Source organism: Pinus tabuliformis, chromosome 1_2 (assembly GCF_031772625.1).
Source record: "Pinus tabuliformis cultivar Carrire ecotype Pingquan chromosome 1_2, CPIR1, whole genome shotgun sequence".
NCBI classification, from domain to species: domain Eukaryota; kingdom Viridiplantae; phylum Streptophyta; class Pinopsida; order Pinales; family Pinaceae; genus Pinus; species Pinus tabuliformis.
This window is the reverse complement of record NC_142298.1, coordinates 52,947,470-52,958,577: the sequence shown is the minus strand read 5'-3', so window position 1 is coordinate 52,958,577 and position 11,108 is coordinate 52,947,470. Positions and strand designations below refer to the sequence as shown.

Below are 11,108 nucleotides of genomic sequence, written 5' to 3'. Positions count from 1 at the left end.
CTATTTTCTCACTTCCAACATTTTATTTAGCTTCCACATAATTTAATTGTGAAGAATTTCAGTGTGATTTATTTTGTATTAATCAAAAAATTAATATATTGCTAACTAGTTAGAAGAGTAAATTCCAATGGCTGCAATTTAAGGAACCTTCACAAGTGTAGGGAACGAGGTATGACATTTATATTTTATAAGAGATTATTTGTAAGCACTTAAGGAGACATTCAACCCACAAGAAAAGTTACAATATCTAGATCTTCTTGGACCCCAGAGTTCAGAAGAAGTAAGAACATATTCGGGTTTTGAAACCTCAGACCACTCACACACGTTACTTGTTGCGTCGTCATAGGTTTTGATTTAGTAATTTAGAAAAAGTAATTATTTACAAAAATAATTGAGATATGATTAATAGATGAGATTAATGTAAATAAAAACAAATGTTATCACACTTTTGGAGGTGTCTACATGTTAGATGAGAATTAATGCAGACTTAGAAAAGAAAAACTAAGAGAATTGTACCTAAAGGTAGGAAAGAATTTTTATTAGGGTTTCAAAGGTCACTAAGAATCACCTAAGAGTACAAAAAACACAATGAATTAAAGGAGCAAACATAGTGAGTGTGATTAATTTTTTTACGATCAATGTTTTATGTGTAATTTAACTGTATTAAATATTTCTTATTTTGTTTATCTACATATTTATTTATTTTTTTTGTTCTAACTTATATATATATATATATATATATATATATATATATATATATATTAAAATGACACATGTCAATTCCAGGTTAAGCATGGGAGGAATTACACATCACCCTCATACTAAATTAAAAATGTGCCTTTTAGTGAAAAATAATATGGAAATTTCTTTAAAAATTAAAATACCTTTTTTAAAATACCTTGACTTTTATGGATCAATATTTTTTTATTAGTTTGATAGGCCTATAACACTATTGATATATTTTTATCTCAACCATAGAAAGGCATTGCGGATGTGGAATATCAAATGCTCCATAGAAAACTTCCAAAGGATGTGGATGTAGAATATCAATCGTTAGGAAATTGTTGGATTGATAATAAAATGGAATATCTTCCCCAAGAGGGTTTTCTTAAAAAACATGTTGTTTAACGTGCTAAATATTATGTGATTGTTTATCGTATTTCTATTCTTTTAATTACTTAATAAATAAAGTGACATAGGGCATAATATGCATAATAAATGGTTGTTTAAGTTTAATGAAATTTGTGATATAGATAGATTTGGGAATTCTAACTTTCCCACTAGAAACTAGATCATGCTTAATCAATATATTTTTTTGGTTCGATAGGCCATTAATACTATTGGTATATTTTATCCTAGTAATATATTTTCACTACATGGATTTTAGTAAGCCTATGCTCTAATATTTTGTTGAAATTTTGGTCTTAAGGATCTAGAGTCTCAGTCCTTGTGTGTTATTTGTATCTTGTGGTCTAAACAAATTGTCGGGATTACTGGAGTGGTTCGGTGTCAGGTTTTGTGTCAGCCTCTTCTCTCTGGTTGTGGAGGTAGATGGAATTCTCTACAAGGGTTGGACTAGGTGGGTTTAGTTGTGTGGCTAGGTAGGCGCAATGGATTGGGTTTAGATAATTGTTTATGGTTTCTAGGGAATCGAAGCCTATTGGTGCTAGGTTGGCGCTCTTGCCCAATGGTCAAGGGGGAAGAGTCTTTGGCTGAGGACGTGTTTTCTGCCACCCTCTCCAGTGGGTCTTTGTCTAAGGTCAAGTCTTATGTCTGGTGCTACATGTTGGTATCCTAGTTTTTTTGAGGGTGGGTCGAGTCAATCGTCATGCTCTTTTGCAAGTAGAGGAAGCACTTGTAGCGATTTTGAGGTGGCCCCCCCATGACTCTACGATTCTGCCAACGCAGAAGATGAGGAGTAGGAGAGGCAAAGGCGGTACAACCCAGCCTGGGCAGTGTAGGGCAAATCTATTTTCCCATGACTCAGTGGCGATCTATTTCAATGCAACTATACCTTAAACATATCTGAATGTAGGCTTTTGTGAGAAAAATTATTTTGAGAAATGTCTTCAGGATCCATCACATGAGAGTTATTTGTTGTTGCATTTCGAACCAACTAATGTGGTTCATCATCAGGGCGATAAGATGGAGAAAATATGATCCAGCAAGGGTATATAAAGAGTAAAAAGTAACAAAAATGATTACTAGAAAAATTGTTAAAATAAATCAAAACCTATTTCAATGCAATTATGCCTTAAATATGTCTTAAAATTTGGGAACTCAAGATAAAAGTAGGAGAGGAAAGGAAATCTCTTTCAAACTTCGAGTTATTGGAGGATATGTCAGTTTGGGTGTCAAAACCTTGGCACACCAGTGGTAGGAAAGAATAGTATTTAAATTCAGTAGCGCTCCATTAGAAAATGAAGACTTTATTGGGCTTGGTTATGAGGGATAAGCAGGTGGAAAAATGTAATATTTTTTCCTCTCTAGAGGATGTTAAGAGAATTCTTAGGAACTTGAGGTTCTATGTGGATAAAATTGATGCTTGGTTGGTGTATGTGGAGAGCTACATAGCCTGTGAGTCAAATGGTGGGGACCTGATGGATCCCCCTAGGTCCAACGTAAGGGTTTTGACTAATATCACATCCTAAGATAATGATTAGTGAGCATGGGTGGTGGGTGGCACAATTTGGGTCTTTCCTGAAGCTTCTGGTTTTGTCTTTGGAAGGCCCCTTGATGGTCTTTAGGTCTATGGATTACGCCGATGTAGTATGGTCACAGTCATGTGCTTCTGAGGGTTGTTTATGGTTCTCATTTTCAGTCTATGGTGTTTTGTTTCGTATCTATTGTTATAAGCTTATGTTGATATACAACTGTTATGAATTTTGTGGATGGCTTACTTGTATCTAGGTTAGAGATGATGGTTTCTCCTTTTGTTGTTCGGTGGTTTTAGTTGTGGCACCTTGGGAGGATCATGTCCCAGAAGTATATAGTTTCCTTGCGGATCTCCAATCGTGATGTAATGGACAATTTATATGTGCTCATGTGTGAATGTTGGTGTGGGCATTTGAATTAGTCGTCCCTCTATGGAAAATTGCTCTTACTTCAGCATCTAATTTGTATGGGGAGGTAACCATGCCTTGTATGGCCTTAATATATTGGTATTTTGTTCAGAAAATTTATATGGTTTGTCTAGGCGACAATGTTCGATGGTTGAGAGTTTGTACTCCCTTTGTGTACCATTTGATATCTATGTAATCCAGTTTTCGAGTAATATAAATTCTATTAATTCACAAACACACACACACACACATACTATAGTAAAATACTTCAATGGTCAAAAGGAAGTTAAAAGTAGAATTATTTAGCTACTTTCTAATAAGAGGGAGATGTATAATTCATTCAATTTTTATTATAGAATTGATATGTAGCATTTAAAAAATATTATTAATAATAAAAATATTCAATGTGCGTGATAAATAAAATATATTCACCATGCAAAGTTAATTAATAATGTCGTGTACTTAAAACTACATTAACAACAGAAAAACAAGTTAATATGGAAAATATTAGTAATAATAAAAATAATCAATGTGGGTGATAAATAAAATACTTTCACCATGCAAAGTTAAGTAATAATGACGTGTACTTAAAAATATATTAATAACATAAAAACATGTTAATATGGTCAAATAAGTAAAAAATTTGAATGTCAACTACGCATATATGTACATATCATAAAAAAATAAATAAATAATTAAAAAACAAAACAAAACTTTAAAACATTTCAAGTAGTCTCGTTATTTTATATTTTGGTTGATTTTCATATATATGTGTATATAGCAAATATATGTTGGAATAGGACATTTAAGTTGTGTATTCTACATAATCAAAGTGTCCAAAGGGACTTTCAAGACATTGCATCCATTTATGTATTCAAAAATGCAATTTAAGAAATGAAAAATTACACACTGAGAGAGAGAGAAACCTGTATAGATCCATCTTAACCACATTATTTATCGAGTTTTGATAGGGATTAAATCGCTGAAGGTGCAAACCTTTTTTCAAATTTTACACTCTAAAAGAGGTTTGCATATCGAAAGATTTGATTCTTCTCAGTGCTTAATATATTCGTGGTTAAGATGAATCTATACTGCTAATTTAATTAAAAATTGTTTTATAATTAGAATTTAATTATATCAGATTTGAAAAAATAGTAAAAAATTTTTTATAGAAAAGTATGATGATGATACTTAAAGCCTACTAAGAATAAGAATAAATATAAGTGAACCTTAAGAAAGCAAAGAATGGTGGTTTTTTTGGGAACGAAAAAGCATACATTGTATTAAAATGGTGGTTTGGATTACTTTAAAATTTTAATTTTGAGTTAGAAATGTTTTGAGAGATGAATTCGTAAATCAACGAATTATAAGGGTCATATGAATACAAGAATTAAGAGATAGAGAGAGAAAAGGCCGTAAGAAAATCTACCTGCAAAACACGGGAGTCGTGTTTTCAATTTAATAATTCTCATTCCGAGGGAAACATGTAATAGTGATTATTTATTTGTTATATCACATGCTTTTACCTTCATCTATAAACAAATAGAAATACAATTGAATGGAAGAGGCCCTGGAGTTGGAAAATCGTGGAAATAGAAATCTATCTCCTGAAGGAGACAGATATTTTATAGGTATCTGTTCGCACCAGTGGTCTAGTGGTAGAATAGTACCCTGCCACGGTACAGACCCGGGTTCGATTCCCGGCTGGTGCAAGGGCTGTTTATCTTTGTAGAATAGTACCCTGCCACGGTACAGACCCGGGTTCGATTCCCGGCTGGTGCAAGGGCTGTTTATCTTTGTCGTTTGCGATTTCGGTTTTGAAGGCGCAATTAATTAAGGATCTAATACAACAGACAAAGAAACCGGCACTCCAAGTAATCCGTTTCGAATTCGATCGTCGATTAGTTATTAGATACGTTAGTGCGTCGAATATCACTTGTCGTTGTAGTATAGTGGTGAGTATTCCCGCCTGTCACGCGGGTGACCCGGGTTCGATCCCCGGCAACGGCGTCTTTTGTTTTCCAATTTGCCCACGGCAATCAATTGCAATATAATGAATATTTAGTATTTGGTTTTTCAATTGCAAAATAATTAATATTTAGTATTTGGTTTTCCAATTTCAAAATTAATTATTCAATTTTTACCGCATTTTCTTGCTTTGGTTAATTAATTTTTACCACATTTTCTTGCTTCGGTTGCACGTATACAACTCAACCCTATTATATAATATGGTAAGCATTGGTAGTATTCACACAAAGAAGCCATATCACAAGATGTTATGAGACATTTAAGGTAGGTGTAGGAAGCACTCATGGATTTGCATCTAGCATATCCTAATTTTCACTAAATCACTCAAAATAGCATTGCTATGTTTTAGACATTTATGTGCCTCTTTCCTAGGCTTTCCTAAAACCTTCATCCATATGGCTCTAAGCACACAAAACTCAAGTTGTACACCTAAGCTCAATAAACCCTATAATTATGTGCTTGGTGTTTTTAAAAAATCTCACATAAGTCCACCAATTGAATGCCTAAGTGCCTCATGGATTCCAATTTGAATATGAATAGTATGCCACTATTTCCCCTCATTGGAGTGTCTAACCATCATCATCTCTTATATGTAGTGGATGTATGGTCTTTTTGCTACCCACTTTCTATTACGTAGTTCCAATCATTCCTAGAAAGTTGTTAACGCGCTCCAACTACTTACAAAACAATGCGTTGCAAGTCAAGTTCCCTAAACCAAGGAACTATGTGTTGATGTCTAGTTCTCTAAGTAGGGAGGGTGGAGTTGATCATATAGGTCTAACCTTGGATGCACACCTAGATCCCTAGGTTGATGGTTAGTAAGTAATCTTGATAGTACCCCAATCAACAACAAACTTTCAAATGTACATAGATAGATACAAACCTTCGGGGTCTTCTAGACAACTTTATGTTGCTTCTCAACTTTTCATAGTAAGACTTAGAGATTTCCCACTGAATCTTGACAGAAGATTCCTTAATCATGTAGCTTCCTTTCCTGATTCTCATGCATCAACATATTCCACAAATCGATCCTGCTTTTCTTAGACCTTCAAAATACATTCTCCAATTTTTTCTATCAAGGTGTCCATCATGACTATGATATGTCCTTCCTCTTAACTAGCGAGATTTCATCCAGTGTCCTTCTGAACTAAGGGGGCTCAACTTCTTTTCTACGACATCAGAGAATCTTTCATGGCTTCCATCCTTCTTATCAGAGTTATCATGATCATTATTCACATCATGCTTATCACATCAATTTTTACTTTACGAACATATTCACCATCTTGAAGATTATGTACCTGCATAACTTAGATAGCACGTGCAACCAAATCTATAGGAGCATGAAGTTAAACATATCAAAATCATGGAAGCATTCAACTTTATACATCAGATACCCAAACGTAATTATAAACAAGAGACACATACTCTTTAACTTCTTGCTAGGGTTTTTGTCATAAACCCTAGACTATATCATCAAGACTTTGAGAATTTCATAACAACCTTCATTACATCTAGGGTTTCAATGTTTCTTCCAGAGGTATGAAATACCCTACTACATCATATTACAAACCCTAGAAACAATTCAAACAAATATAGATCTGCAATGTACCTAACAAGTTCAACATTCACATGTTATACTTCTCACTAGGATTTAGTGAGAAATCCTAGATTTTATACATGAGCTTTTAATAACCAAAACTAATCGCTTATCAATTCAAAGTAACAACATGACTAGATTCCACTAGGGTTTCTTGCAAACCCTAGATTTTTCTTATTCCCAAAAATCATATCTCAAATTCAGATTTCAACAATATTACACAAATCTCAAACTATCACATTGTCATCATATATCATAGATTTGGACATTTACTAAGGTCTATTTACAAAACCCTAGAATTCACAAATATTATCACCCTAGAAAATCAAACTTCAACTAAGTCTTAGACCCAAACCCTAGGACTCATGACCATCAACACTTAGGTCAACTCATATATCTAGGATTCCATCATCATTCATGATCCAGGTGGATGTTGGTCCCACCCACCTATCCCACTTGGACCCCCACAACTATCTCTTTCAGTTTTTGTAATTGTAGCATAATTTACTAATTTTTAGCAGTTTTTTAGGTCCTGAACTTCCGGAGCCGTTTTGAGGCCCTAAACGACATTTTTTGGGAAATCTAGGAGGTCCATAGACCCATGTTGTTCTTCCCAAAGTTGTAGTTCTCAGATAGATGTTTCTAACGAGCTATTGTACACGTCAAACAGAGATCGTATGCCAAAGTTACGACCCCGGGAAGTTGATGTACCAATTTACCCAAACAGGGCCCATAGTTTGGTGTTTCATCTTCTAGGGTTAGGTTTTCGGATGTTGAGGGTTTTGCATTGTTTCTCAACAATAAATAGGCCTTTGAGCCTCATTGTAACACAGTTCATAGGCATGTAGTCGTCGCATCTCTTCTCAGAGATAAGCTACCATCGCCCTAACTAGTTTATTTCCATTTCTGTTTGTAAGCATATTTCAATATTTTATAGTAATGAAATGAAGTATTATTTCCACTACATCTTTTTATTTATGGTTATCTCTATAATTTGTTGTGTTCCCATTTAAATCTAGATCAATGCACAAGCATATCATAACATGTGTTTGTCAAACCCAACTACACAAATATCAATAAGAGTTAGACATATAAAAAACTTGATTAGACTAGGGTTTGATCAGACAAACACATACCTGCCAAGGATTTCATTTCTAGGACATTATAAGGGTCTTGCTCATATACCTTGCCAAACCCTAATGATCTAGGGTTTCAATACAAAACATAGCAAACCCTAAATTATCAATACTTCAAAGGTTCGGGATTTCAGACATCACCATTCAACCCTAATAAGTTAGAGTTTCCATAACAATACATAAACCCCAAACATGAGTCCATCTAAACATCAAACATTTTCTTTCAACAATAACCCTAAGTAGGTTAGGGTTTCACAATGAACCTTTCTAGGGTTCCACAAGAGCAATCAAATATATGAGGAGGGTAGATTTATCTAACCATGAATCACCCAATCAAGAATCTTTAAGATTCAAGAGAGCTAGACAAAAAGGTGTTAGAAATGGTTCATCAAGAATGAATATGGAGAGAGCAAAAACTTGTAATTCAAAACATACCTCTTGTTTCTTAACAAGCCTTGTAATTCCAATGTTTTGTTTTTGTGAGGCCTTCTTTCTTGAGTCTTCAACAAGTTTTCCCAAACAAGGAAAATAGGAGTAGAAATGTGATTAGTATTTAATCCAAACAAAACCAGATAAGTAAGGAAAACTAAAAATGAAAAAATGGTAATAGGATACTTATCTTTAGAGGTTGATGAGGGATCCCTCCAAGCTTGAGGGATACCTATAACCTTAAGAAAAAAAAAAATGTTTTTCCAAATATGTTAAACCTAAAAACTAGAAATCAAAGTAAAATAACAAAAGCTTAGATCAAAGGAATTTAGTAGTGTAAGTCCCTTAAATCTAGTTTTTCGGCCTTAGTCTTCTTTGGAGATCCTTCTTCAACTACATTCACTTGATCCTTGCATCTTTTCTTATTCTTTGGAATGTTGGGACAGCCACTTTTAAAATGACCAATCTTGTGGCATTGGTAGCATTATATTTTGGACACATCAGCCTTCTTTCTTGGCCGTGTCTTTTCTTGTGAGAAGCAGAGTATGCATTTAAGGCCTTCTCTTCTTTGTTGTTGGATACTAAATAAATTCTCATTTCTTCTTGGGTGCAAGCATTCCACAAATTTTCAAAGGTAGGAACTTCTTTCCAACTATTGAGACCTAAAGCAAAAGAACTCCAAGTAGGTGGTAATCCCAATAGTGCGGTGATTACTAGCTCCTTCTCTGGTACTATTTCATCGATGGCTTGAATTTCATCTCTAATCCTTGATATACTTATAAAGAAGGAAGCCACAATATCATCCTTTGTCATCTTAGCAGTCCTTAACTCATTCTTCAAGCTTGCTACTTGACCAATATTTTTGACAGTGAATAATTTTGTCAATGCTTCATACATTTCTTGAGCATGGTCTATATTGGAAATGTATGGGACAAGATTTTCCTTTATTCTTTCTACCATCATAGCGATATCCAATATCTCCAATTCTCTATACTTCACCTTGTCTGCATCACTGGATTCTTCTGTAGGTTTCTTTTACAACATCCAAGACCTCGCTCTTTTCAAGAATTAGGTTAATTCTCTTCTTCCAAGATCTATAGTTTGATACTCCTTCCAACTTGTTCTCATTATTTAATGTGTTATACATTTTCCATAAGATAGTGAGCTTCTTCTCTTGTAAGAGCTCTTTATATGATCCGTAGATCAATCCTTTAGATTCCTTCTAGTAGATACTCAAGATTGCCTTTTTCCTCCTTCACCTTATCTCTGATACCATGTTAGAAAATAAAAAAGGTAGAAATATTTTCCTAGATAGATAATTACTTGTGATTCTTTTATCTTTATGTTCTTCTTTTATCTTTTAGTTCATCAAGAAATTACCGAAAAAATAACACAAGGAAAACAAATGTAGGTGGAAAGCCAAGGAAAAGCCCCTGTTTTTGGGGAAAACCTAGTCAACAATTCTTCCTTCAATAATTTCCCGAGATAATCCAAGACTCTAGACCCATACAGAGACTCTGTCCAAACCAAGTCAGCCCTCACTCCTTCTTGTAGATAACAACCCTTCACAAGCAACTTCAACCTACTAGCATCAATAGCAACTTCGACCCAACAGCAGTGGCAGTAGCAACTTCGAACAAACTTGGAGAACTTTGATCTCCCTTGATACACCTCAGAACATGGTGAGAGTTGTCCCAAAATTTCGATCTTGTGGTCTACTATCTCCTTCCATAAACTCACACTCCTTTCTAGCCCTTTCTTAACTTCGCACTTTTCCATCTTCCAGCTTCAAAAATCAAACTATGTGAGATAAAATGAGATGCCCCAAATGAATTCAATGCCTTGTATTTATATCCTTCTAGGGAGGTCAAATTACTCTTCTTGAGGCCAACTTGATCTTCTTAAGCTGACTTGGTGTGGAGGAGACTAAACTCATTTTTTACTCAAAAATAATTATTTTTACAGGATTCGGAAGCCCAAGAAGGGTCTCTTTTAATGTACAATGACTCTAATGAATCAAAATAAATCCAAGAATTCCTCAATGAGGACTTTGACCTAAAACATGATGACCCAAGCATGAAACCCATGCTTTAGTAAGTCATAGAAATAATATTAAAAATATATTCTTCATTCTTTTGATAAGTACATCTCAAATACATTTATGAAGACTGAACCTAGTTACATATTTCAACACACAAACCATACTTATTTCATATACACAATTATAGAATTCATCCCCTAGACTCCTTCTTTATTTTGGACAAATTAGGTTGTAGATTTTCAACTACTTATTAAGTTTTAATCAAAACCACTAGACAAAAACCTACTCTACTAATTTGCGAACATTAATTCACAATTTAAAACACAAGTCTCAGACATGCAAGAAGAAATAACACACATGCAACAATATTTTTATCCGGGGAAAGAAATATGCTAAAAATATTAATGCACACTTTCATTAATCAAATGAATAGAGATGTATTACAATTTATTTGCTCAATTGAGCACACTCTGTCAGTGCATAACCTATATCTCTACTCACTAAAGGCATCTGACCTAGATTTAGCCAAATTTTTCCTTGGCTTGAGCTTTTATTTCCTTGTGTTGTTCCTTGAGGAATTAGCCCTTATAATTTAGGAAATTTCTCTAATTGAATTGTGTAATTCCTTAGGCTAATCATCTGATTGCATGCAACAATTGTACACTCAATACTAATCTACAACTAATGTTACATTTCCTTGGAATCTCCACTTCAATTGGGTAACTTGAATTCTCTGCATGCACTAGCTATTTTGGGATGATTGATCAGTTAATTGGATGATAATTGATTTTGACTGAAGTCTCGGTGCTTAACTA

The 11,108-nt window shown here is 34.2% G+C and overlaps 2 non-coding genes across 2 annotated transcripts; both read left to right on the top strand.

Moving 5' to 3' along the window:
* The first annotated feature begins 4,703 nt into the window (after positions 1 to 4,703).
* TRNAG-GCC (transfer RNA glycine (anticodon GCC)) lies at positions 4,704 to 4,774 on the top strand. Its single transcript has one exon. It is a non-coding gene; the product is annotated as a tRNA-Gly (tRNA).
* A 226-nt stretch (positions 4,775 to 5,000) lies between these two features.
* On the top strand, positions 5,001 to 5,072 carry TRNAD-GUC (transfer RNA aspartic acid (anticodon GUC)). The gene has a single exon. It is a non-coding gene; the product is annotated as a tRNA-Asp (tRNA).
* Positions 5,073 to 11,108: the final 6,036 nt, after the last annotated feature.